The sequence below is a fragment of the Sphaeramia orbicularis genome, chromosome 17 (genome assembly GCF_902148855.1).
Source record: "Sphaeramia orbicularis chromosome 17, fSphaOr1.1, whole genome shotgun sequence".
Classification (NCBI taxonomy): Eukaryota; Metazoa; Chordata; class Actinopteri; order Kurtiformes; family Apogonidae; genus Sphaeramia; species Sphaeramia orbicularis.
Genome location: NC_043973.1, coordinates 7317427 through 7344845, shown reverse-complemented (window position 1 = coordinate 7344845; position 27419 = coordinate 7317427).

The window sequence follows — 27419 nt, the reverse complement described above, 5'->3', positions numbered from 1 at the left end:
GTACGAAGCCTGAAACTGACCCTGAAACTGAAACCTGGAGCCCGGAGCCTCGAATTAACCCTGAGCCCGGAGCCATAAGCCTGAAGCCTGAAGGCTGAAGCCTGAAGCCTTAAGCCTGGTGACCGGAGAAAGGAGCCCGGAGCTTAGAGCATGGATCATGGAGCCCGGAGCTTTGAGCATGGAGCCTAGAGCCCAGAGCATGGAGCATGGAGTCTTGAATCTGGGGCATGAAACCCGGTGCAGAGAGCTTGGACCTGACCCCCAACCAAGAGCTTTGAGCATAGAGATTGGAGCCCGGAGTATGGAAATGACCCCAACCCTGGAGCCTGGAGCCTTGAGACTGGAGCCTGGAGCTTAAACCATGGAGCCTTTAGGATGGAGTCTAGAGCCTGGTGACTGGAGCCATGAACTGCCTCAGAGCCTTGAGCCTGGAGTCTTGAGCCTGGAGCATGGAACTGATCCCGAGCCCGGAGCCTTGAGCCTGGAGCAAGGTGCCTGGACCCTGGAACGTGTAGTCACAAGCCTGAAGCGTAGAGCCTTTAGCCTGGAACTGAGCCAAAAATATGGAGCCTAAAACCTGAAGCCCGGAGCTATGAACATACTCCAAATCCAAACCCTTGATCCCTTAGGAAGGAGACTGGAGCCTGGAAATGACCCTCAGCAAGGAACCTGGAGCCTTGACCTTGAGTTTGGGTCATGGACCCTTGAGCCTGGAGCCCAATGCGCAGTGCCTGAAACTGACCCCGAGTCTAGAGGCTGGAGCTTGGTGCCCGGAGCATGGAACTGACACCAAGCCCGGAGCCCTGTGCCTGGAACATGGAGCCTGGAGTGCGGAACCTTGATCCTTTAGCCAGGAGCCTGGAACTGATCCCGAGCCTAGAGTCTTGAGCCGGTAGCCTGGATAACGGAGTCTGCAACTGACCAAGTCCCTGGGGCCTGGAGCCTTGAGCGTGGAGCCTTGAGCCTTGAGCCTGGAGCCCTGGAGCCTGGAGCCCGGAGCCTGGAACCTCGAGGGGGGACGCACGGACCCTGGAGAGCGAAGCCTGGAGAGTAGAACCTGGAGCCTTGAGCCTGGTACTGACCCTGAGCCTAGAGCCTGGAGCCTGGAGCCTGGAAACTGGAGCCTGGAGCCTGGAGCCAAGAGCCTGAACCATGCAGCCTTGAGCGTGGAGCCTGGAGCCAAGAGCTTGCAACTGACACCAAGCCTTGGGCTTGGAGCTTTTAGCCCGGAGCAAGGAACTTACCCTGAGCCTGGAGCCTTGAGCTTTTAGCCTTCAGCCTTGAGCCTGGTGCCGGGAGCCTGAAGCCTGGAACGCCTAGCAACGAGCCTGGAAAATGGAGCCATTTGCCTTGAACTGACCCCGAGCCCGAAATGTGGAGCATAAAACCTGGAGACCAGAGCTTGGAACTGACCCCAGGCCCAGAGCTTGGAGCCCGGAGCCTGGAGCTTTGAGCAGGGAGCCCAGAGCCTGGAACTGACAATAAGCCCGGAGCCGTGAGCCCTGAGCCTATAGCATGGAGCCTGGAACTGACCCCAAGCATGGAGCCTTAAGCCTGCATCCCAGAGCTTGAAACATGGAGCCTGGAGCCTTGAGCCTTGAGCCTGGAGCCTTGAGTCTGGAGTCTAGAGCCTTCACCCCGGAGCCTGGAGTCCCGAGACTGGAACTGACCCCGAGTGTGGAGCCTTGAACCTGGTTTCTGGAGCCCGGAGTGTGGAAATGACCCCGTTCTCAGAGCCTGGAGCCAGGGGCGTGGATCCCCGAGCATGGAATTTACCCCGAAGCCTGGAGCCTGGAGCCCGAAGGCCAGACCATGGAATACACCCCGAAACCTGGGTCCTGGAGACCGAAGTATGGAACTGATCTTTAGCTCAGAGCCTTGAGCTTTGAGCCTGGAGCTTTGAGCCTAGAGCTTGGAGCCTTGAACCTTCAGCCTTGAGCCTAGACCCTGGAAGAAGACCTGAAGCCAAAAGCCTGGAGCCCGGAGCCTTGAGCGCGGAGCCATGAGCCTTTAGCAGGGAGCCTGGAATCTGAAGCATGGAGACTGGACGCTTTAGCCCTGAGCCCGGAGCATGGAACTTAACCCTTGCTGAGATTCTTGAAATCAGAAAATGGAGCGCAGAACCTTGAGCCTTGAGCCTAGAGCCTGGAGCCTGGAGCCTGGAGCCTGGAGCCTGGAGCCCGGAGCCTTGAAAATGGTACCTGGAGCCTTGAGCCTGGAGCCCTTAACTGACCCCAAGCCCAGAGCATGGAGCCTGGAGCCTGGAGGTCAGAGCCTGGAGCTTGGAGCCTGGTGCACGGAACATGGAGCCCAAAGCCTAGAAATGACACTGAGCCTGGAGCAAAGAGCCCACAGCCTAGAAATTTTCCTCAGCAAGGAACCTGGAGTCATGACCTGGTGTTTGGGGCACGGAGCCTGGAGGCTTGAGCCTTGAGCTTCTAGCCTGGAGCCTGGAGTACGGTGCCTGAAACTGACACCGAGCCTAGAAGCTTGAGCCTGGAGCCAGGAACATTGAAGTGACCCAAAACCAGGAGTGCAGAGCCTGGATCCTTTAGCCAAGAGCCTGAAACATATTCCGAGCCTGGAGTCTGGAGCCAGTAGCCTGGAGAACGGAGCCTTCAACTAACAACGACCCTGGAGCCTTGCACCTTTTAGCCTGGAGCCATGAGCCATGAGCCTTGAGCCTGGAGCCCGCAGCCCGGAGCCTGAAGAGCGAAGCCTGGAGAGAAGAGCCTGGAGCCTTGAGCCATGAACTGACCCCGAGCCTGGAGCCTGGAGCCTGGAGCCTGGAGCCTGGAGCCTGGAGCCTGGAGCCTGGAGCCTGGAGATTCGAGCCTGGAGCCTGGATTCTGAAGCCCGGAGCCTGGAGCTTACCCTTAGCCCAGAGCCTTGATTGTGGAGCCTTGAGCCGGGAGCTTTGAGCTTGGAACTTGGAGCCTGGAGCCAGGAGCCTGGAGCCTTGAGCCTTCAGCCCGGAGCCTTGAACTTACCCCAGTCCTGGAGTCTGGAACCTTTAGCCTGGAGCTAGTAGCCTGGAAAAGACAAAAAGCCAGGATTCTTGAGCGCGGAGCCTGTAGCCCGGAGCCTGGAGCCCAGAGTCCGGAGCCCGGAGCCCGGAGCCTGGAATCCGGAGCCCGGAGCCCGGAGCCCGGAGCCTGGAGCCCAGAGCCCGGAGCCCGGAGCATGGAAATGACTCCGACCCTGGAGCCTGGAGCCTGGAGCCTGGAGCCTGGAGCCTGGAGCCTGGAGCCTGAAGCCTTCAGCCCGGAGCCTTGAACTGACCCCAATCCTGGAGTCTGGAGCCTTTAGCCTGGAGCTCATAGCATGGAAAAGACAAAAAGCCAGGATTCTTGAGCGCGGAGCCTGAAGCCCGGAGCCCGGAGCCCGGAGCCCGGAGCCCTGTGACTTGAGCCTGGAACTGACCCAGAGCCTTGAGCTTGGAGCCTTAAGCCCGGAGCATGGAACTCACCCCGAGCCTGGAGCCTTGAGCTCTGAGCCTTAAGCTTTGAGCCTTGTACTGGGAGCCTTGAACCTGGAACGCATAGAAACGAACCTGGACTTTTGAGCCTGTAGCCTGGAACTGACCCCAAGCCCGAAAAGTGGAGCCAAAAACCTGGAGACCGGAACTTGGAAATGACCCCATGCCAAGAGCCTTGAGCCCGGAGTCTTGAGCCCGGAGCCTGAAGTGTGGAGCCCGAGGCCTGGAACTGACACTCGTCCTTGAGTGTATAGCCTGGAGCCAAGAGCTTTAAGCATGGAGCCTTGAGCATGGAGTCTAGAGCCTGGTGACTGGAGCCATGAACTGACTCTGAGCCTTGAGGCTGGACTCTTGAGCCCGGAGCATGGAACTGACCCCGAGCCCTGAACCATGAGCCTGGAGCAAGGTGCATGGAGCCTGGAACACGTAGTCATGAGCCTGGAAAATAGAGCCTGTAGCCTAGAACTGAGCCCGTATTATGGAGTCTAAAACCTGGAGCCCGGAGCTACGAACATACTCCAAATCCAAACCCTTGATCCCTTGGGAAAGGAGCCTGGAGCCTGGAGCCTTGAGCCTGGAGCCTTGTGCCTGGAGCCTGGAGCCAAGAGCCTGAACCATGAAGCCTTGAGCATGGAGCCTGGAGCCTATAGCGTGGAACTGACCCCAAGTCTTGAGCTATGAGCCTTGAGCCCGGAGACAGAACTTACCCAGAGCCTTGAGCCATGAGCTTTTAGCCTTAAGCCTTGAGCACGGTGAAGGGAGCCTGGAGCCTGGAAAAGCATTGCAACGAGCCTGGACTATGGAGCCATCAGCCTTGAACTGACCCCGAGCCCGAAATGTGGAGCCTAAAACCTGGAGACCGGAACTTGGAACTGACCAAATGCAAAGAGCCTGGAGCCCAAAGCCTTGAGCGGGGAGCCCGGAAACTGAAACTGACGCTGAGCCCGGAGCCTTGAGCCCGGAACCTGAAGCATGGAGCCTGGAGCCTGAAACTGACCCCAACCATGGAGCCTTTAGCCTGGATCCAAGAGCTCTAAGCATGGAGCCTTCAGCCTGGAGTCTGAAGTCTGGAGTCTGGAGCCCTGACCCCGGAGCATGGAGCCCGGAGCATGAAACCGACCCCGAGCCTGGAGCCTGGAGCCAAGAGCTTGAAGCATGGCGCCTTGAGCCTGGAGCCCGCAGCCAAGAGCCCGGTGACTTCAGCCTGGAATTGACCCCGATCCTTGATCTTTGAGACTTTACCCTGGAGCATGGAACTTAACCTTAACCTGGATCCTTGAGCTTAGAGCCTTCAGCCTGGAACCTGGTGCTAGGAGCCTTGAGCTTGGAACGCGTAGCAACGAACCTGGACTATGTAGCCTGTAGCCTGGATCTGACCTAGAGCCCGAGAAATGGAGCCTAAACCTGGAGACCAGATCTGTGAACTGACCCCATGAAAAGAGCCCGGAGCCCGGAGCCCGGAGCCCGGAGCCCGGAGCCTGGAGCCTTGAGGGGGAAGCACGGAGCCTGGAACTGACACTGAGCCCGGAGCCTTGAGCCCAGAGCCTGAAGCATGGAGCCCGGAGCCTGGAACTGACGCCGACCCTGGAGCCTAAAGCCTGGAGCCTTGAGCCTTTAGCCGTGAGCCATGAGCCCACAGCCCGGAGCCTGGAGAGCGAAGCCTGGAGAGAAGAACCTGGAGCCTTGAGCCTGGAAGTGACCCTGAGCCTGGATCCTTTAGCCTGGATCCCAGAGCTTGTAACATGGAGCCTGGAGAGCGGAGCCTGGAGCCTTGAGCCTTGAACCTTGAGCCTGGAGCCCTAAGCCTGGAGCCTGGAGCCTTGAGCCTGGAGCTTGGAGCCTGGAGTCTGGAGCCCTGACCCAGGAGCCTGGAGTCTGGAGCCTGGAACTCACCCCGAGAGTTGAGCCTTGAACCTGGTTTCTGGAGCCCGGAGTGTGGAAAGTACCCCGTTCTTAGAGCCTGGAGCCAGGGGCATGGATCCCCAAGCATGGAACTTAATCCGAGCCAGAAGCCTGGAGCCTGGAGCCTGGAGCCTGGAGCCTGGAGCCCGAAGGCCAGAGCATGGAATACACCCTGAACCCGAAACCTGAGTCCTGGAGACCGGAGTATGGAACTGATCTTGAGCCCAGAGCCTGGAGCTTTGAGCCTGGAGCTGGCCTTGAACCAAGAGCCTTGAGCCTGGATGAAGACCCCGAGCCCAATGCCTTGAGCCCAGAGCCTCGAAAAAAAACCCTGTGTCTGTTGCCTGGAGCCCTGGGTGTGGAACCCCAAGCGTGAAACTTAGCTCAAGCCAGAAGCCTGGCGCCTGGAGACCGGATCTTGGAACTGACTCAATGCCCGTAGCCTGGAGCCTTTAGCCTGGAGACTTGAGCCTGGAGCCTGGAGCCTGGAGCCTGGAGCCTTGAGCCTGGAGTCTGGAACCAAAAGCCTGGATCGCGGAGCCTGGATCCTTTAGCCCGGAGCCTGGAACTGATCTCGGGCCAAGAGTCTTGAGCCGGTAGCCTGGATAACGGAGTCTGCAACTGACCAAGACCCTGGAGCCTGGAGCCTTGAGCCTGAAGCCTTGAGACTGTAGCCTGGAGCCCGGAGCAGGAGCCTTGTGCGCGGAATCTAGAGCCAAGACCTTTAAAACTGGAGCCCGGAACCAAGATACTCGAAGTGACCCCTAGCCTGGAGAAAAGAACCTCAGTTCATGGTCTTGAACTGACCATGAACATAAAGCCTTGATACCTGAGCCTGGAGCCCGAACCCTGGAACTTACCCCAAGCCTGGATCCCGTAGCATGGAGCCGTGAGCTTGGAGCCTGGAGCATAGAGCCTGGAACTGACCTTCAGTCCGGACCTTGGAGCCCGGAGCCAAGAAATGACCCTGAGCCCGGAGCCCTGAACATGGAGCGTGGAGCGCGGAGCCTGGAACTGACCCCGAACAAAGAACCTCGAGCTTGGAGCCTGGGGTCCAGAGCATGGAGCCGTGAGCCTGGAGCCGTGAGCCCAAAGCCTTGTACTGACCCCAAGTCCAGAGCCTGGAGCCTGGAGTCTTGAGCCAGGAGCCTGGAAATGACCCTGTGCCTGGAGCCCGGAGCCCGGAGCCCAGAGCCCGGAACCCGGAGCCCGGAGACTGGAACTGATCCCCGAGCACGGACACCTTAAGCCAGGACCCTCAGCCAGGAGACTTGAACTCACCTACGAGCATGGACCCCTGAGCTTGGAGCATGAGCCCGTGAGCGTGGAGCTGTGAGCCTTGAGCCTGGAGCCTGGAGCCTAGCGGCTGGAGCCTGGAGCCTGAGCTTGGAGCCTGGAGCCTGGAGCCTGGAGCCTGGAACTGACTCCAAGTCCGGAGCCTGGATTCTGGAGCCCGGAGCATGGAAGATAACCCTATCCCGGACGCCTGGAGCCCAGGGCGTGGAACCCCAAGCATGGAACTTAGCCTGAGCCCGAAGCTGGAGCCTTAACCCTGGAGACCGGAACTTTGACCTGACCAAATTCCCGGAGCCTGGAGTTGGAGCCCACAGGCTGGCCATGGCATACACCCTGAACCAAAAGCCTGGGTCCTTGTGCCGGAGACTTTAACTGATCCCGAGCATAGAGCTGGAGCTTTGAGCTGGAGCTTGAACCTGGAGCCTGGAGCCCTTGAGCCTGGAGCCTGGAGACTTGGCCTGGAGCCCGGAGCATGGAGAATGGAACCTGAGCCTGCCAAAGTGAGCCGAGAGGAAAAATACTGACCAATGATCAAGTAGCCTTGAGCCCAGAGCCTCAAACTTATCCTGATCCCCAATCCTGAACGAGCTGTCTGGAACCTGGAGCCTGGTTCCAAGAACCTGAAGCCTGGGGCCCAGAGACTTGAGCTCGGAGCCGGAACTGACCAGAGCATAAAGCCTGGAGCCTGGAGCCTGAAGCCTGTCCCTTGAGATTAGAACTGCCCCAAAGCCAGAAGCCTGGAGCCCGGCGCCTTGAGCAGGAGAAAAAGAATCTGAAGCCTGGAGACTGGAGGCTGAGCCCTGAGCCGGAGCCCTGGAGCTAAACCCTTGCTCGGATTCTTGATATCGGCCGGAAAATTGAGCGCAGAACCTGGAGCCCGGAGCCTGGAGCCTGGAGTCGGAGCCTTGAGCCCAGAGCCCTGAGCCTTGAGAATGGAGCTGGATCCTGGATCCTGGATCCTGGAGCCCTTTAGTCTTGAGCTCATGACCCTGAAACATGGAGCCGGTAGTCTGGAACGACCCCAAGCCTGGAGCCTGGAGGCTGGAGCCTGGAGCCCGGAGCCTGGAGCCTGGAGCCAAGAGCCTTCAGTATTGGGCCTGGAGCATGCAGCCCGGAGGCCTGAGCATGAAGTACGCAGCCTTAAACCCGCAGGTCGCAGGCCGCAGGCCAACGCCTGTAGCCTGGAGCCAGTAGGCAAGAGAATGAAGATTCCCTGAACCCGAAACCTGTGTCCTGTAGACCGAAGTATGGAACTGATCATGAGCCAAGAGCCTGGAGCCTTGAGCCTGGAGCTTTTAGCCTGGAGCTGGGAGCCTGGAACGCGTAGCAACGAGCTGGAAATGGAAGCCATTAGCCTTGAACTGACCCCGAGCCAGAAATGTGGAGCCTAAACCTGGAGACCGGAGCTTGGATCTGACGCCAGGCCCAGAGCCTTGAGCCGGAGCCTGGAGCGTTGAACGAGGAGCCCGGAGCCTGGAGCCTGGAGCCTGGAGCCTGGAATGACCACTGGGCCCAGAGCCTTGAGCCCGGAGACTGAAGCATGGAGGTGGAGCCTGGAACTGACCCCAAGAATGGAGCCTAACGCCTGGATCCCAGAGCTTGAAACATGGACCCTGAGAGTGGAGCCTTGAGCCTTGAGACTGGAGGCTTGAGCTGGAGTCTGGAGCCCTAACCCCGGAGCCTGGAGGTCCGGAGCCTGGAACTGACCCCGAGTGTGAAACCTTGAACCTGGTATCTGGAGCCCGGATGGCGGAACTGACCCCATTCTCAGAGCCTGGAGCCAGGGGCGGTGGATCCCCCGAGCATAGAACTACCCCAAGCCGAAGCCTGTAGCCTTGAGCCCGAAGCCTGGAGCATGGAGCCTGGAGCCGTAGGCAGAGCATGGAATACACCCCGAACCCGAAACCTGGTCTGGAGAAGGAAAGAATTATGGAACTGATCTTGAGCCAATAGCCTTCTCCGGCTCCAAGATGGCTCCTTGGAGCCTGGAGCTGGGAGCCTTGAACCTGCAGCCTGAGCCTTTGACCCTGGAAGAAGACCCCGAGCACAAAGCCTGGAACACAGGGGCTGGAAAAAACCCCATGCCTGGAGCCTGGAGCCCTGGGCGATGAACCCCAAGCATGAAACTTACCCCGAGCCAGAAGCTTGCACCTGAAAGCCGGGAGACCGGAACTTGGAATTGACTCTATGCCCGTAGCCTGGAGCCTGGAACCTTGAGCTTGGAGCCTGGAGCCTGGAGCCTGGAGCCTGGATGAAGACCCCGAGCCCAAAGTCTAAAGCCCGGAGGCTGGAAAAAACCCAGTGCCATGAGCCTGGAGCCCTGGGTGTTAAACCCCAAGCATGAAACTTACCCCTTGCAGGAAGCCTCTCGCCTGAAAGCCGGGAAACCGGAACTTGGAACTGACTCCCTGCCCGTAGCCTGGAGCCTTTAGCCTGGAGACTTGAGCCTGGAGCCTTGAGCCTGGAGTCTGGAACTTTGAGTCTGGAGCCTGGAGCCTTGAACTGAACCGGAGACTAGAGCCTGGAGACGTGAGCATGGAACTTACCTAAATCCGCCCGTATACTGGATCGATGAGCCTGGAGCCTGGAAACTTGAACCTGGACCCTGGAACCTGGAACCTGGAGCCCAGAACTTGGAACTGGACACTTAACCCGGACCCTAGAGCTAGAGCCCGGAGCCTCGAACTGATGACGATCTGGAGACTGGAGCCTGAAGCCTGGAGTCTAATCCCTTGAGCCTTGAACATGAAGCTTGGAGCCCTGAGCCTTGAACCTTTAGCCTTGAGCCTGAGCCTTGAGCCTGGAGCCTGGAGCCCGGAGCCTTGAGCCTCGAGGGGAAGTCACAGAGCCTGGAACTGATCCTGCGCCCGGAGCCTTTAGCCCAGAGCCTTAAGCATGGAGCCCGGAGCCTGGAACTTACCCCGACCCTGGAGCCTATAACCTGGAGCCATGAGCCTGTAGCCATGAGCCCACAGCCCGAAGCCTGGGAGAGCGAAGCGGGAGAGAAGAACCTGGAGCCTTGAGCCTGGAACTGACCCCGAGCCCTGGAGCCTGGAGCCTGGAGCATGGAGCCCTGAGGCCTGGAGCATGAGCCTGAAGCCTGGAGCTGGAGCCTGGAGCCTTGAGCTTGAGCCTTGAGCCTTGAGCCAAGAGCCTTGAGTCTTGAGCCAAGAGCCAAAACCCATGCAGCCGTGAGCATGGCGCCTGGAGCAAGAGCATTGAACTGACCCAGAGCCATGAGCTTTGAGCCTTGATCAGGAGCATGGAACGACCCCGAGGCTGGAACTTGAGCCCGGAGCCTTGAGCCTAGAGCACGTGACTGGAGCCTGGAAGAGTAGTCACAAGCCTGGAGCATAGAGCCTACATCCTGATAACTGAGCCCGAAATATGGAGCCGTAAACTTGGAGCCCGGAGTACGAACCCTACTCCAAGCCCAAAGCCTTGATCCCTTAAAAACAAGGCTTAAGCTAGAGCCTTTAGCCTGCAGCCTGGAGCAAAGAGCCTGAACCTGCAGCGTTGAGCACTGAGCCTGGAACCTAGAGCAATGGAACTGACCCGAATCCTTGAGCTTGGAGATTTGAGCCCGGAAGCAAGGAACTTACCCCGAGCCTGGAGCCTTTAGCTTCAGCCTTCAGCCTTGAGCTGGTGCCGGGAGCTGAAACGCATAGCAATGAGCCTGGAAATGGAGCCATTTGCCTTGAACTGACCCCAAGCCAGAAATGTGGAGACAGAGCTGGGAAATTTCCCCAGGCCAAGAGCCTGGAGCCCGGAGCCCGGAGCCCGGAGCCCGGAGCCCGGAACCTGGAACCCGGAGCCCGGAGCCCGGAGCCCGCAGCCCAGAGCCCGGAGCCTGGAGCTTGAGCGGGAGCCCGGGAGCCTGGAAATGACACTGAACCCGGAGCCTCGAGCCTGGAGCCTTAAGCATGGAGCCTGGAACTAACCCCAAACATGGAGCCTTAAGCTGCATCCCAGAGCTAGAAACATGGAGCCTGAGAGAGCGGAGCCTGGAGCCTTGAGCCTGGAGCCTGGAGCTAAGAGCCTGGAGTGTCTAGTCTGGAGCCCTCACCCGGAGCCTGGAGTCGGAGCCTGGAACTCACCCTGAGTGTGGACCTTGAAACTGGTTTCTGGATGCCCGGAGTGTGGAAATGACCCAGTTCTCAGAGCTTGGAGGAAAGGGGCGTGGTATCCCCGAGCATGGAACTTACCCCGAGCCCGAAGCATGAGCCTTGAGCCCGAAGGCCAGAGCATGGAATACACCCCGAACCAGAACCCTGCGTCCTTGAGACCGGAGTAGGGAACTGATCTTGAGCCAAGAGCCTTGAGCTTTGAGCTTTTAGCCTGGAGTTCTGAGCCTGGAGCTGGGAGCCTTGAACCTTGAGCCTTGACCATGGAAGAAGACCCCGAGCCCAAAGCCTGGAGCCTGGAAAAAACCCCATGCCTGGTGCCTAGAGCCCTGGGTGATGAACCCCCAAACATGAAACTTACCCCGAGCAAGAAGCCTGGCGCCTGGAGACCGGAACTTGGAACTGTCTCGATGCCCGTAGCCTGGAGCAATGAGCCTGGAGACTTGAACCTGGAGTCTGGAAACTTGGAGCTGGAGCCTTGAAACTGAACAGGAGACTTGAGCCCGGAGACTGGGAGAATGGAACAGACCCTGAATCACGCAGCCCGTATACTGGACGATTGAGGCTGGAGCTGGAACCTGGAACTATAGCCCGGACCCCTGGAATGACGCCGAACCGGACCAAAGAGCCAAGAGCCCGGAGCCTCGAATTATCACGAGCTGGAGCCTGGACCCTGGAGTCTTGAGCATGAGCAAGAGCCTGGAAGAAGACATTATAGCACAAAGCCTGGAGCCCGGAGCCTGGAGCAGGAACTTGAGACTGGAACTGAAACCCGAGCCTGGAGCTGGAGCTGGAGCCTGGAGCCTGGAGCCTTGAGCCCTGGAGCTTGGAGCCTGGAGCTGGAGCCTTGAGCCTGGAGCCGTGAGCCTGGATTCTGGAGGCCTGGAGCCTGGAGCTTACCCTTAGCCCGAGCCTGGATTGTGGAGCCTTGAGCGGGAGCTTCGAACTTGGAACCTGGAGCCTGGAGCCTGGAGCCTGGAGTCTGGAGTCTTAAGTCCAGAGCCTTGAACTGACCCCAATCCTGGAGTCTGGAGCCTTTAGCCTGGAGCTCGTAGCCTGGAAAAGACAAAAAGCCAGGATTCTTGAGCGCGGAGCCTGTAGCCCGGAGCCCGGAGCCCGGAGCCCGGAGCCCGGAGCCCGGAGCCTAGAGCCTGGAGCCTGAAATTGAGCCGGAGCTCGGAACCCTTACCCTCACCCAGGCCACAGCCCTAACCCGAACCTGGAACTTAGCTCGAGCCCGGAAGCCCCAACCCTTGCCCTGGCCTCAGCCTAACCCTAAACCAAGGAACGAAGCCAAAGCTAGGAGCACCTAACCCTCACCCTCACCTCAGCCCTAACCTGAACCCTGGAACTTAGCCAAAGCCCGGAGCCCCAACCCTGGCCCTGGCCTAAGCCCTAACCCTAAACCCTGGAACGGAGCCCGAGCCCGGAGCCCACCCCTGGCCCTGGCCTCAGCCCTAACCCTAAACCCTGGAACGGAGCCCGAGCCCGGACCCAAAACACCGGCCCTATCCCTGGCCTCAGCCCTAACCTTAACCGGGCCAGAGGATTTGATTTTTCAGTCCAAGTGTGAAGCTTTAAGGTGGCTGATGAAGAAAGGGGGGAGAGAGAGGGCCCCGAGTAAAGACAGAGAGTGGGAAAATAAGTCAATAAATTTTTATTGAAAGATGTACGTTTCACAGACACAGTCAAAACTTCTTTACAGTGCAAAGCAGAAATAAAAAGTAACAGAAAATACAATTCAAATACCAGTAAAAAACAATAAAAATACCATTACAATACATTGAAAATACAATAAATACAGCAAGTGCAATCAGTTTGTAGAAGCCCGAGTCACACGAAGACAGAAAGGAGGGCCAGAGTTAAGCCCCCAATGTGTGGCTGCAATGTGGGGTAGCATTCCGTCTCCACGGGACGGTTTGAAAAATGCCTTAACTCAGTGTACAGCTTTAAGGTGGCTGGAGGAAAGAGTGGGAGAAAGAAAGAAAAAAGAGTAAGACCAGGGAAAGGAGGAGCAGAGATCTGAAAAATGGCCACAGACGGTTTGAGTTTTACCGTTATCAAGCTCCACGTGAGAGAAGCACCAGAGGTCAAAAAGTGGTAAGGCTTACAGGGGTTCTGTCTGGGAAAAAAAAAAAAACAAAGTCCCACACAGATCTGGAAAAATAGCAAAGTCCCACACAGGCCTGGAAAAAAGACAGAGTCCACACGGTCCGCCGGCCGTCCCGGCCTAATCCTGACACGGGTCAGCGCGACGTTTCCCGGCGTTCCTCCTCCTCAGGGCATGCCAATGTGCAGCTTCAAGGTGCAACTCAGTGAGCAGCTTTCAGGGGCCGGAGAGAAGAGAGGGGGAGAGAGGGGAAAAGATTCAGACCTAGAACAAGGTTAGGTTTCGGGCTAAAGTTGAGGAGAAGCCCCGGAGGTTAAAAATAAAAAAAAGGTGTTAGGCTTACAGGGGTTTTCTCTGGAACACAAAAATAAAAAAGTTCAACATACGGTTCATGTTTTATCGTTATCCAGCTCCAGACGAGAAAAGAACTGGAGCTTAAAAAACGGGTTAGGCAAACCGGTTTTCTGTCTCTGGAAAAATAACAAGTCCACACGGGCTGGAAAAAAGAAAGAGTCCACACCGTTCACCAGCCGTCCCGGTCTAAACCTGAAGAGGGTCAGTGCGACATTTCCCAGTGCTCTTCCTTGTCCATCCACGCCAGTGTGCAGGTTGAAGGGGGTTGGAGGAAAGAGGGAGAGAGAGCAAGAGAGAAAGAAAGACAAAGAATCAGGACCATGGACAGAGTTCTTCCGCTAGAGTGTGGCTTTAATGTGAGGAAGATTTCCATCTCCACGGGGCGGTTTGAGAAATGCCAGAACAAAGTGTGAAGCTTTACTTTATGCTTGAGAAAAAAACACCTTGTCTCAAAAGTGACCAAATCAGCTTCTGCTTCCATGAAACGCTGGAAAATGACATTTTTACCAATATAGTCAATAAAGCATAAAAACACACACACAAACGAAAAAAAAAAAAAAAACAAGTCAAAAAGAAGTGTTTTATGGCTATTTTGTCCAACTCTTCTCAGGTCTTGAAAAAACGTCCTTGTCTCAAAGTGGAAAAAACAAAAAAAATTCTTATTGCGTGAAACGCTCGAAATGACATTTTTCCTCTTCTTCTCAGAAAAGAATGAAAACAAAAAATACAAGTGAGAAATAAGTGTTTTATGGCTTTTTTGTAAAAGTATTCTCAAATCATGAAGTTCTGCTTGAAAATAAACATCTTTGTCTCAAAGTGACCAAAACAGCTTCTTTTCGTTTGAAACGCTCAAAAATGACATTTTTGCCTCTTCTACTCAGAAAAGTATGAAAACACTAAAACAAGTCAAAATACTTGTTTTATGGCATTTTTGTAAAGCCTTATCAGTTCCTAACGTTTTGCTTGAGAAAAAAAACATCCTTGTCTCAAAGTGACCAAAACAGCTTCTTTTCGTCTGAAACGCTCAAAAATGACATTTTTGCCTCTTCTACTCAGAAAAGTATGAAAACACTAAAAACAAGTCAGAAATAAGTGTTTTATCGTATTTTTGTCAAAGTCTTATCAGTTCCTCACGTTTTGCTTAAGAAAAAAACATCCTTTTCTCAAAGTGACCAAAACAGCTTCTTTTCGTCTGAAACGCTCAAAAATGACATTTTTGCCTTTTCTACTCAGAAAAGTATGAAAACACTAAAAACAAGTCAGAAATAATTGTTTTATGGCATTTTTGTAAAGCCTTATCTGTTCCTAACGTTTTGCTTCAGAAAAAACATCCTTGTCTCAAAGTGACAAAAACAGCTCCTTATCGTCTGAAACGCTCAAAAATGACATTTTTGCCTCTTCTACACAGTAAAGCATGAAACCACCAAAAACAAATCAGAAATAAGTTTTTAATGGCTTTTTTGTAAAGGTATTCTCAAATCATGAACTTCTGCTTGACAAAAAAAACATCCTTGTCTCTCTCAAAGTGACCAAAACAGCTTCTTATCGTGTAAAACACTCAAAAATGATATTTTTACCTATAAGGTCAGAAAAGTATGAAAACACAAAAACATATCAGAAATAAGTGTTTTATGGCATTTTTGTCAAAGTCTTATCAGATCATAAAGTTCTGCTTGAGAAAAAACATCCTTTTCTCACAAGTGACTAAAACACCTTCTTATCGTCTGAAACGCTCAAAAATGACATTTTTTCCACTTCTACTCAGAAAAGTAGGAAAACGCAAAAACCAAGTCAGAAATTAGTGTTTTATGGCCATTTTTTTCGAGTCTTATCAGTTCATAAAGTTTTCCCTGATACAAAAAGATTCTTTTTTAAAAGTGGAAAAAAGAAAAGCTTCTCCTCCTCTGAAAATGAAAAATAACCTTTTTGCCTCTTCTACTCAGAAAATAAGGGAAACCGAGAGGTCTGGGCATTGTGGTTTTCCTTTTGCCTTTCGCCGGTCGCTAGAAGCCCCGAACCTTGAGCTTGGAACTAAATACGAGACCGGATCCTGGAGCCCGTAAGCCTGGAAATGACCCCAAACATGGAGCCAGGAGGCCGTTGCCAAGAGCCCGGAGCACGGAGCCCGGAGCCCGGAGAAGGGAGCCTGCCACTTACAAATAACCTTGAGCCTTAAGTCTGGAGGGCGGAGCCTGGAGAGCGGAACTTTTAGCCACGCTTTAAGGACTGGAGCTCGGAGCCCAGATCCTCAAACTTCCCCGTGCCGGCTCAAAGAGCCCGGAGCTAGGATCTCGCCACGAGAAAAAAGCCTGGAACTGACCCCGTGCCTGAAGCCTGAAGCCTGGAGCCTGGAGCAAGGAGGAAGGAGCGTGGAGCCTAGAGCCCGTGCTTGGAGCCTAGAACTGACGCTAAGCACAGAACCTTAAGCAGGACCCTGGAGCCCGTAGACTGGAATTGACCCCGTGCCTGGAGCATGGAGCTTGGAGCCTTGAGCCCGGTTACTTGAGCCTTGAACTGACCCAGAGCCTTGAGCTTGGAGCCTTGAGCCCGGAGCATAGAACTTACCCGAGCAAGAAGTCTAGCGCCTAAAGCCGGGAGACTTGAACTTGGAACTGACCCCAATGCCTGGAGCCTGGAGCCTGGAGCCCGGAGCCTTTAGTCTTGAGCCTGGAGCCTGAAGCATGCAGCACGCATCCCGCAGCCCGTAGCCCGTAGCCCGCATGCCGAAGCACGGAGCCTGAAGCCTGCAGCCTGGAGCCTAAAGCCTGGAGCCTTGAGATTGGAGCTTGGAGCCTGGAGCCCGGAGTGTTGAGCCATGACCCTGAAAAATCAAGCTCGGAGCCTGGAACTGACCCTGAGCATGAGCCTGGAGCCCGGAGCATTTAGTCTTGAACCTGGAGCCCGCAGCCCGAAGCCTGGAGTGTTTAGCCTGGAGCCTGGAGCCCTGAGCCCTGAGCCCTGAGCCCTGAGCCCTGAGACAGGAGCCTTGAGCCTGGAGCCTGGAGCCTTGAGCCTTGAGCCTTGAGCCTTGAGCCTGGAGCCTTGAGCCTGGAGCCTTGAGCCGAGAGCCTGGAGCCTGGAGCCTGGAGCCTGGAGCCTGGAGCCTGGAGCCTGGAGATTGGAGTCTGGAGCCCTGACCCCGGAGCATGGAGCCCGGAGCCTGGAACTGAACCCGTGCCTAGAGCCTGGAGCCAAGAGCTTGAAGCATGGCGCCTGGAGCCTGGAGCCCGGAACCCAGAGCCTAGAGCTTGGTGACTTGAGCCTAGAACTGACCCCAAGCCTTGAGCTTGGAGCCTTAAGCCCGGAGCATGGAACTCACCCCGAGCCTGGAGTCTTGAGCTCTGAGCCTTAAGCTTTGAGCCTTGTACTGGGAGCCTTGAGTCTGGAACACATAGAAACGAACCTGGACTCTTGAGCCTGTAGCCTGGAACTGACCCGAAGCCCGAGAAGTGGAGCCAAATACCTGGTTACCGGAACTATGAACTGACCCCATTCCAAGAGCCTGGAGCCCAGACCCTAGAGCCGTGAGGGGGGGAGAAAAAAGCCTGGAACTTAAACCGAGCCTGGAGCCCGGAGCCCGGAGCCCGGAGCCCGGAGCCCGGAGCCTGGAGCCCGGAGCCTTGAGCCCAGAGCCTGAAGTATGGAGCCCGAGGCCTGGAACTGACACTGGTCCTTGAGCCTATAACCTGGAGCAGAGAGCTTGAAGCATGGAGTCTTGAGCATGGAATCAAGAGCCTGGTGACTGGAGCCATGAACTGACTGAGTTTGGGTCATGGAGCCTGGAGCATGGAGCCCGATGCACAGTGCCTGAAACTGACCCCAAGTCTTGAGGCTGGAGCTTGGTGCCCAGAGCATGGAATGGACACCAAGCCCGGAGCCCTTTGCCTGGAACCAGGAGCCTGGAGTGCGGAACCTGGATCCTTTAGCCAGGAGTCTGGAACTGATCGTAAGCCTAGAGTCTTGAACTGGTAGCCTGGATAACGGAGTCTGCAACTGACCAAGACCCTGGAGCCTGGAGCCTTGAGCCTGGAGCCTTGAGCCTGGAGCCTGGAGAGTGGAGCCTGGAGTCTGGAGCCTGGTGCTTTAAGCCTGGAGCCTGAAGCATGGAGTCAGGAGTCATGAGTCATGAGCCCTGACCCAGGAGCCTGGAGTCCGGAGCCTGGAACTCACCCCTAGTGTGGAGCCTTGAACCTGGTTTCTGGAGCCCGGTGTGTGAAGATGACCCCGTTCTCAGAGCCTGGTGCCAGGGGCGTGGATCCCCAAGCATGGAACTTACCCCGAGCCAGAAGCCTGGAGCCTGGAGTCCGATGGCCAGAGCATGGAATACACCCCGAACCATAAACCTGGGTCCTGGAGACCGGAGTATGGAACTGATCTTGAGCCCAGAGCCTGGAGCTTTGAGCCTGGAGCTTTGAGCCTTGAGCTGGGAGCCTTTAACCTGGAGCCTTGAGCCTGGATGAAGACCCCGAGCCAAAAGCCTGGAGCCCAGAGCCTGGAAAAAACCCCGTGCCTGGAGCCTGGAGCCCTGGGTGTGGAACCCCAAGCTTGAAATTTACCCCTAGCCAGAAGCCTGGCGCCTGGAGACCGGATCTTGGAACTGGCTCCATGCCCGTAGCTTTGAGCTTGAGCCTGGAGACTTGAGCTGGAGCCTGGAGTCTGGAACTTGGAGCCTGGAGCCTGGAGCCTTGAACTGAACTGGAGACTGGAGCCTGGAGACTGGAGCATGGAACTGACCTTAAATCCGGAGCCCGGATACTGGATTGATGGGCTTGGAGTCTGGAAGCTGGAACCTGGAGCCTGGAGCCTGGAGCCTAGAGCCTGGAGCCTAGAACTGATCACGAGCCTGGAGCTTGGAGCCTGGAGCCTGGAGCCTTGAGCCTTGAGCCTGGAGCCTGGAGTCACGAGCCTGGAGCCTAGAGCCTGGAAGAAGACACCAAGCCAAACGCCTGGAGCCCGGAGCCGAGAGCAAGGAACCTCGAGACTGGAACCTAACCCGAGAATGTAGCCTGGAGCCCGTTGCCTGGAGCTTACCCTTTGCCCAGAGCCTTGATCCTTGATTGTGGAGCCTTGAGCCCGGAGCTTCGAAATTGGAACTGACCCCGACTTCGGAACCTGGGGCCTGGAACCCGGAGTCTGGAACTGATTCCAAACCCGGAGCCATGAGCTTTGAGCGGAAGATTTGAAACGGAGCATGGAGCCTGGAGCCTGGAGCTTGGAAGAAGACCCAAGGCCCAAAGTCTTGAGCCCGGAGACTGGAAATAACCCCGTGCCCGGAGTCTTGAGCCCAAGGAATGGAAACCCGGAGCCTGCAACTTACCCCAAACCCGAAGCCTGGAGCCTGAAGCCTGGATCCCAGAACTTTGAACCTACCCCATGCCCGGAGCCTGGAGCCAAGAGCCAAGAGTACGAGCCTTGAGCGCCGAGCCTGGAACTTGGAGCATGAAGCTTAAGCCTGGAACTTGAAGCTTGGAGCCTGGAGCACTGAGCCTGGAGCCCGGAGCTTGGAACTGACCACACGTCCGGGAACTTGGAGACCGGAGCCTGGAAATGACCCCGTGCCTTGAGCCTGGAGCCCGGAACATTGAATGCGGAGCCTAGACGTAGGAGGCTGGAACCCAGAGCCTGGAACGGACCCAGAGCCTTGAGCACGGAGCATGGAGTACGAAGCCTGAAACTGACCCTGAAACTGAAACCTGGAGCCCGGAGCCTCGAATTAACCCTGAGCCCGGAGCCATAAGCCTGAAGCCTGAAGGCTGAAGCCTGAAGCCTTAAGCCTGGTGACCGGAGAAAGGAGCCGGAGCTTAGAGCATGGATCATGGAGCCCGGAGCTTTGAGCATGGAGCCTAGAGCCCAGAGCATGGAGCATGGAGTCTTGAATCTGGGGCATGAACCCGGTGCAGAGAGCTTGGACCTGACCCCCAACCAAGAGCTTTGAGCATAGAGATTGGAGCCCGGAGTATGGAAATGACCCCAACCCTGGAGCCTGGAGCCTTGAGACTGGAGCCTGGAGCTTAAACCATGGAGCCTTTAGGATGGAGTCTAGAGCCTGGTGACTGGAGCCATGAACTGCCTCAGAGCCTTGAGCCTGGAGTCTGAGCCTGGAGCATGGAACTGATCCCGAGCCCGGAGCCTTGAGCCTGGAGCAAGGTGCCTGGACCCTGGAACGTGTAGTCACAAGCCTGAAGCGTTAGAGCCTTTAGCCTGGAACTGAGCCAAAATATGGAGCCTAAAACCTGAAGCCCGGAGCTATGAACATACTCCAAATCCAAACCTTGATCCCTTAGGAAAGGAGACTGGAGCCTGGAAATGACCCTCAGCAAGGAACCTGGAGCCTTGACCTTGAGTTTTGGGTCATGGACCCTTGAGCCTGGAGCCCAATGCGCAGTGCCTTGAAACTGACCCCGAGTCTAGAGGCTGGAGCTTGGTGCCCGGAGCATGGAACTGACACCAAGCCCGGAGCCCCTGTGCCTGGAACATGGAGACTGGAGTGCGGAACCTTGATTCCTTTAGCCAGGAGCCTGGAAACTGATCCCGAGCCTAGAGTCTTGAGCCGGTAGCCTGGATAACGGAGTCTGCAACTGACCAAGTCCCTGGGGCCTGGAGCCTTGAGCGTGGAGCCTTGAGCCTTGAGCCTGGAGCCTGGAGGCCTGGAGCCCGGAGCCTGGAACCTCGAGGGGGGACGCACGGGACCCTGGAGAGCGAAGCCTGGAGAGTAGCAACCTGGAGCCTTGAGCCTGGTACTGACCCTGAGCCTAGAGCCTGGAGCTGGAGCCTGAAACTGGAGCCTGGAGCCTGGAGCCAAGAGCCTGAACCATGCAGCCTTGAGCGTGGAGCCTGGAGCCAAGAGCTTGCAACTGACACCAAGCCTTGGGCTTGGAGCTTTTAGCCCGGAGCAAGGAACTTACCCTGAGCCTGGAGCCTTGAGCTTTTAGCCTTCAGCCTTGAGCCTGGTGCCGGGAGCCTGAAGCCCTGGAACGCCTAGCAACGCGCCTGGAAATGGAAGCCATTTGCCTTGAACTGACCCGAGCCCGAAATGTGGAGCATAAAACCTGGAGACCAGAGCTTGGAACTGACCCCAGGCCCAGAGCTTGGAGCCCGGAGCCTGGAGCTTTGAGCAGGGAGCCCAGAGCCTGGAACTGACAATAAGCCCGGAGCCGTGAGCCCTGAGCCTATAGCATGGAGCCTGGAACTGACCCCAAGCATGGAGCCTTAAGCCTGCATCCCCGAGCTTGAAACATGGAGCCTGGAGCCTGAGCCTTGAGCCTGGAGCCTTGAGTCTGGAGTCTAGAGCCTTCACCCCGGAGCCTGGAGTCCCGAGACTGGACACTGACCCCGAGTGTGGAGCCTTGAACCTGGTTTCTGGAGCCCGGAGTGTGGAAATGACCCCGTTCTCAGAGCCTGGAGCCAGGGGCGTGGATCCCCGAGCATGGAATTACCCCGAAGCCTGGAGCCTGGAGCCCGAAGGCCAGACCATGGAATACACCCCGAAACCTGGGTCCTGGAGACCGAAGTATGGAACTGATCTTTAGCTCAGAGCCTTGAGCTTTGAGCCTGGAGCTTTGAGCCTAGAGCTTGGAGCCTGAACCTTCAGCCTTGAGCCTAGACCCTGGAAGAAGACCTGAAGCCAAAAGCCTGGGCCCGGAGCCTTGAGCGCGGAGCCATGAGCCTTTAGCAGGGAGCCTGGAATCTGAAGCATGGAGACTGGACGCTTTAGCCCTGAGCCCGGAGCATGGAAACTTAACCCTTGCTGAGATTCTTGAAATCAGAAAATGGAGCGCAGAACCTTGAGCCTTGAGCCTAGAGCCTGGAGCCTGGAGCCTGGAGCCTGGAGCCTGGAGCCCGGAGCCTTGAAATGGTACCTGGAGCCTTGAGCCTGGAGCCCTTAACTGACCCCAAGCCCAGAGCATGGAGCCTGGAGCCTGGAGGTCAGAGCCTGGAGCTTGGAGCCTGGTGCACGGAACATGGAGCCCAAAGCCTAGAAATGACACTGAGCCTGGAGCAAAGAGCCCACAGCTAGAAATTTTTCCTCAGCAAGGAAACCTGGAGTCATGACCTGGTGTTTGGGGCACGGAGCCTGGAGGCTTGAGCCTTGAGCTTCTAGCCTGGAGCCTGGAGTACGGTGCTGAAACTGACACCGAGCCTAGAAGCTTGAGCCTGGAGCCAAGGAACATTGAAGTGACCCAAAACCAGGAGTGCAGAGCCTGGATCCTTTAGCCAAGAGCCTGAAACATATTCCGAGCCTGGAGTCTGGAGCCAGTAGCCTGGAGAACGGAGCCTTCAACTAACAACGACCCTGGAGCCTTGCACCTTTAGCCTGGAGCCATGAGCCATGAGCCTTGAGCCTGGAGCCCGCAGCCCGGAGCCTGAAGAGCGAAGCCTGGAGAGAAGAGCTGGAGCCTTGAGCCATGAACTGACCCGAGCCTGGAGCCTGGAGCCTGGAGCCTGGAGCCTGGAGCCTGGAGCCTGGAGATTCGAGCCTGGAGCCTGGATTCTGAGCCCGGAGCCTGGAGCTTACCCTTAGACCCAGAGCCTTGATTGTGGAGCCTTGAGCCGGGAGCTTTGAGCTTGGAACTTGGAGCCTGGAGCCAGGAGCCTGGAGCCTTGAGCCTTCAGCCGGAGCCTTGAACTTTACCCCCAGTCCTGGAGTCTGGAACCTTTAGCTGGAGCTAGTAGCCTGGAAAGACAAAAAGCCAGGATTCTTGAGCGCGGAGCCTGTAGCCCGGAGCCTGGAGCCCAGAGTCGGAGCCCGGAGCCCGGAGCCTGGAATCCGGAGCCCGGAGCCCGGAGCCCGGAGCCTGGAGCCCAGAGCCCGGAGCCCGGAGCATGGAAATGACTCCGACCCTGGAGCCTGGAGCCTGGAGCCTGGAGCCTGGAGCCTGGAGCCTGGAGCCTGGAGCCTGGAGCCTGAAGCCTTCAGCCCGGAGCCTTGAACTGACCCCCATCCTGGAGTCTGGAGCCTTTAGCCTGGAGCTCATAGCATGGAAAAGACAAAAAGCCAGGATCTTGAGCGCGGAGCCTGAAGCCCGGAGCCCGGAGCCCGGAGCCCGGAGCCCTGTGACTTGAGCCTGGAACTGACCCAGAGCCTTGAGCTTGGAGCTTAAGCCCGGAGCATGGAACTCACCCGAGCCTGGAGCCTTGAGCTCTGAGCCTTAAGCTTTGAGCCTTGTACTGGGAGCCTTGAACCTGGAACGCATAGAAACGAACCTGGACTTTTGAGCCTGTAGCCTGGAACTGACCCCAAGCCCGAAAAGTGGAGCCAAAAACCTGGAGACCGGAACTTGGAAATGACCCCATGCCAAGAGCCTTGAGCCCGGAGTCTTGAGCCCGGAGCCTGAAGTGTGGAGCCCGAGGCCTGGAACTGACACTCGTCCTTGAGTGTATAGCCTGGAGCCAAGAGCTTTAAGCATGGAGCCTTGAGCATGGAGTCTAGAGCCTGGTGACTGGAGCATGAACTGACTCTGAGCCTTGAGGCTGGACTCTTGAGCCCGGAGCATGGAACTGACCCCGAGCCCTGAACCATGAGCCTGGAGCAAGGTGCATGGAGCCTGGAACACGTAGTCATGAGCCTGGAAATAGAGCCTGTAGCCTAGAACTGAGCCCGTATTATGGAGTCTAAAACCTGGAGCCCGGAGCTACGAACATACTCCAATCCAAACCCTTGATCCCTTGGGAAAGGAGCCTGGAGCCTGGAGCCTGGAGCCTTGTGCCTGGAGCCTGGAGCCTGGAGCCAAGAGCCTGAACCATGAAGCCTTTGAGCATGGAGCCTGGAGCCTATAGCGTGGAACTGACCCCAAGTCTTGAGCTAGAGCCTTGAGCCCGGAGACAGAACTTACCCAGAGCCTTGAGCCATGAGCTTTTAGCCTTAAGCCTTGAGCACGGTGAAGGGAGCCTGGAGCCTGGAAAAGCATTGCAACGAGCCTGGACTATGGAGCCATCAGCCTTGAACTGACCCCGAGCCCGAAATGTGGAGCCTAAAACCTGGAGACCGGAACTTGGAACTGACCAAATGCAAAGAGCCTGGAGCCCCAAAGCCTTGAGCGGGGAGCCCGGAAACTGAAACTGACGCTGAGCCCGGAGCCTTGAGCCCGGAACCTGAAGCATGGAGCCTGGAGCCTGAAACTGACCCCAACCATGGAGCCTTTAGCCTGGATCCAAGAGCTCTAAGCATGGAGCCTTCAGCCTGGAGTCTGAAGTCTGGAGTCTGGAGCCCTGACCCGGAGCATGGAGCCCGGAGCATGAAACCGACCCCGAGCCTGGAGCCTGGAGCCAAGAGCTTGAAGCATGGCGCCTTGAGCCTGGAGCCCGCAGCCAAGAGCCCGGTGACTTCAGCCTGGAATTGACCCCCGATCCTTGATCTTTGAGACTTTACCCTGGAGCATGGAACTTAACCTTAACCTGGATCCTTGAGCTTAGAGCCTTCAGCCTGGAACCTGGTGCTAGGAGCCTTGAGCTTGGAACGCGTAGCAACGAACCTGGACTATGTAGCCTGTAGCCTGGATCTGACCCTAGAGCCCGAGAAATGGAGCCTAAAACCTGGAGACCAGATCTGTGAACTGACCCCATGAAAAGAGCCCGGAGCCCGGAGCCCGGAGCCCGGAGCCCGGAGCCGGAGCCCGGAGCCTGGAGCCTTGAGGGGGAAGCACGGAGCCTGGAACTGACACTGAGCCCGGAGCCTTGAGCCCAGAGCCTGAAGCATGGAGCCCGGAGCCTGGAACTGACGCCGACCCTGGAGCCTAAAGCCTGGAGCCTTGAGCCTTTAGCCGTGAGCCATGAGCCCACAGCCGGAGCCTGGAGAGCGAAGCCTGGAGAGAAGAACCTGGAGCCTTGAGCCTGGAAGTGACCCGAGCCTGGATCCTTTAGCCTGGATCCCAGAGCTTGTAACATGGAGCCTGGAGAGCGGAGCCTGGAGCCTTGAGCCTTGAACCTTGAGCCTGGAGCCCTAAGCCTGGAGCCTGGAGCCTTGAGCCTGGAGCTTGGAGCCTGGAGTCTGGAGTCTGGAGCCCTGACCCAGGAGCCTGGAGTCTGGAGCCTGGAACTCACCCCGAGAGTTGAGCCTTGAACCTGGTTTCTGGAGCCCGGAGTGTGGAAAGTACCCCGTTCTTAGAGCCTGGAGCCAGGGGCATGGATCCCCAAGCATGGAACTTAATCCGAGCCAGAAGCCTGGAGCCTGGAGCCTGGAGCCTGGAGCCTGGAGCCTGGAGCCGAAGGCCAGAGCATGGAATACACCCTGAACCCGAAACCTGAGTCCTGGAGACCGGAGTATGGAACTGATCTTGAGCCCAGAGCCTGGAGCTTTGAGCCTGGAGCTGGGAGCCTTGAACCAAGAGCCTTGAGCCTGGATGAAGACCCCGAGCCCAATGCCTTGAGCCCAGAGCCTCGAAAAAAACCCTGTGTCTGTTGCCTGGAGCCCTGGGTGTGGAACCCCAAGCGTGAAACTTAGCTCAAGCCAGAAGCCTGGCGCCTGGAGACCGGATCTTGGAACTGACTCAATGCCCGTAGCCTGGAGCCTTTAGCCTGGAGACTTGAGCCTGGAGCCTGGAGCCTGGAGCCTGGAGCCTGGAGCCTTGAGCCTGGAGTCTGGAACCAAAAGCCTGGATCGCGGAGCCTGGATCCTTTAGCCCGGAGCCTGGAACTGATCTCGGGCCAAGAGTCTTGAGCCGGTAGCCTGGATAACGGAGTCTGCAACTGACCAAGACCCTGGAGCCTGGAGCCTTGAGCCTGAAGCCTTGAGACTGTAGCCTGGAGCCCGGAGCAGGAGCCTTGTGCGCGGAATCTAGAGCCAAGACCTTTAAAACTGGAGCCCGGAACCAAGATACTCGAAGTGACCCCTAGCCTGGAGAAAAGAACCTCAGTTCATGGTCTTGAACTGACCATGAACATAAAGCCTTGATACCTGAGCCTGGAGCCCGAACCCTGGAACTTACCCCAAGCCTGGATCCCGTAGCATGGAGCCGTGAGCTTGGAGCCTGGAGCATAGAGCCTGGAACTGACCTTCAGTCCGGACCTTGGAGCCCGGAGCCAAGAAATGACCCTGAGCCCGGAGCCTGAACATGGAGCGTGGAGCGCGGAGCCTGGAACTGACCCCGAACAAAGAACCTCGAGCTTGGAGCCTGGGGTCCGGAGCAATGGAGCCGTGAGCCTGGAGCCGTGAGCCCAAAGCCTTGTACTGACCCCAAGTCCAGAGCCTGGAGCCTGGAGTCTTGAGCCAGGAGCCTGGAAATGACCCTGTGCCTGGAGCCCGGAGCCCGGAGCCCGGAGCCCGGAACCCGGAGCCCGGAGACTGGAACTGACCCCGAGCACGGAACCTTAAGCCAGGACCCTCAGCCAGGAGACTTGAACTCACCCCGAGCATGGACCCCCTGAGCTTGGAGCATTGAGCCGTGAGCGTGGAGCTGTGAGCCTTGAGCCTGGAGCCTGGAGCCTAGAGGCTGGAGCCTGGAGCCTGGAGCTTGGAGCCTGGAGCCTGGAGCCTGGAGCCTGGAACTGACTCCAAGTCCGGAGCCTGGATTCTGGAGCCCGGAGCATGGAAATAACCCTATTCCCGGAGCCTGGAGCCCAGGGCGTGGAAACCCAAGCATGGAACTTAGCCTGAGCCCGAAGCCTGGAGCCTTAACCCTGGAGACCGGAACTTTGACCTGACCAAATTCCCGGAGCCTGGAGTCTGGAGCCCACAGGCCTGGCCATGGAATACACCCTGAACCAAAAGCCTGGGTCCTTGTGCCCGGAGCCTTTAACTGATCCCGAGCATAGAGCCTGGAGCTTTGAGCCTGGAGCTTTGAACCTGGAGCCTGGAGCCTTGAGCCTGGAGCCTGGAGACTTGGCCTGGAGCCCGGAGCATGGAGAATGGAACCTGGAGCCTGCAAAGTTGAGCCCGGAGAAAAATACTGACACTGATCCAAGAGCCTTGAGCCCAGAGCCTCAAACTTATCCTGATCCCCAATCCTGGAACGAGCTGTCTGGAACCTGGAGCCTGGTTCCAAGAACCTGAAGCCTGGGGCCCAGAGACTTGAGCTCGGAGCCTGGAACTGACCCAGAGCCTAAAGCCTGGAGCCTGGAGCCTGAAGCCTGGTCCCTTGAGATTAGAACTGCCCCAAAGCAAGAAGCCTGGAGCCCGGAGCCTTGAGCAGGGAGAAAAGAATCTGAAGCCTGGAGACTGGAGGCTTGAGCCCTGAGCCCGGAGCCTGGAGCTAAACCCTTGCTCGGATTCTTGATATCGGAAAATGGAGCGCAGAACCTGGAGCCCGGAGCCTGGAGCCTGGAGTCGGGAGCCTTGAGCCCAGAGCCTTGAGCCTTGAGAATGGAGCCTGGATCCTGGATCCTGGATCCTGGATCCTGGAGCCTTTAGTCTTGAGCCATGACCCTGAAACATGGAGCCCGGAGTCTGGAACTGACCCCAAGCCTGGAGCCTGGAGCCTGGAGCCTGGAGCCCGGAGCCTGGAGCCTGGAGCCAAGAGCCTTCAGTATTGGGCCTGGAGCCTGCAGCCCGGAGCCTTGAGCATGAAGTACGCAGCCTTAAACCCGCAGGTCGCAGGCCGCAGGCCAACGCCTGTAGCCTGGAGCCAGTAGGCAAGAGAATTGAAGATTCCCTGAACCCGAAACCTGTGTCCTGTAGACCGAAGTATGGAACTGATCATGAGCCAAGAGCCTGGAGCATTGAGCCTGGAGCTTTTAGCCTGGAGCTGGGAGCCTGGAACGCGTAGCAACGAGCCTGGAAAATGGAGCCATTAGCCTTGACTGACCCCGAGCCAGAAATGTGGAGCCTAAAACCTGGAGGACCGGAGCTTGGATCTGACGCCAGGCCCAGAGCCTTGAGCCCGGAGCCTGGAGCGTTGAACGAGGAGCCCGGAGCCTGGAGCCTGGAGCCTGGAGCCTGGAACTGACACTGGGCCCAGAGCCTTGAGCCCGGAGACTGAAGCATGGAGCGTGGAGCCTGGAACTGACCCCAAGAATGGAGCCTAAAGCCTGGATCCCAGAGCTTGAAACATGGACCCTTGAGAGTGGAGCCTTGAGCCTTGAGCCTGGAGGCTTGAGGCTGGAGTCTGGAGCCCTAACCCCGGAGCCTGGAGTCCGGAGCCTGGAACTGACCCCGAGTGTGAAACCTTGAACCTGGTATCTGGAGCCCGGAGTGCGGAACTGACCCCATTCTCAGAGCCTG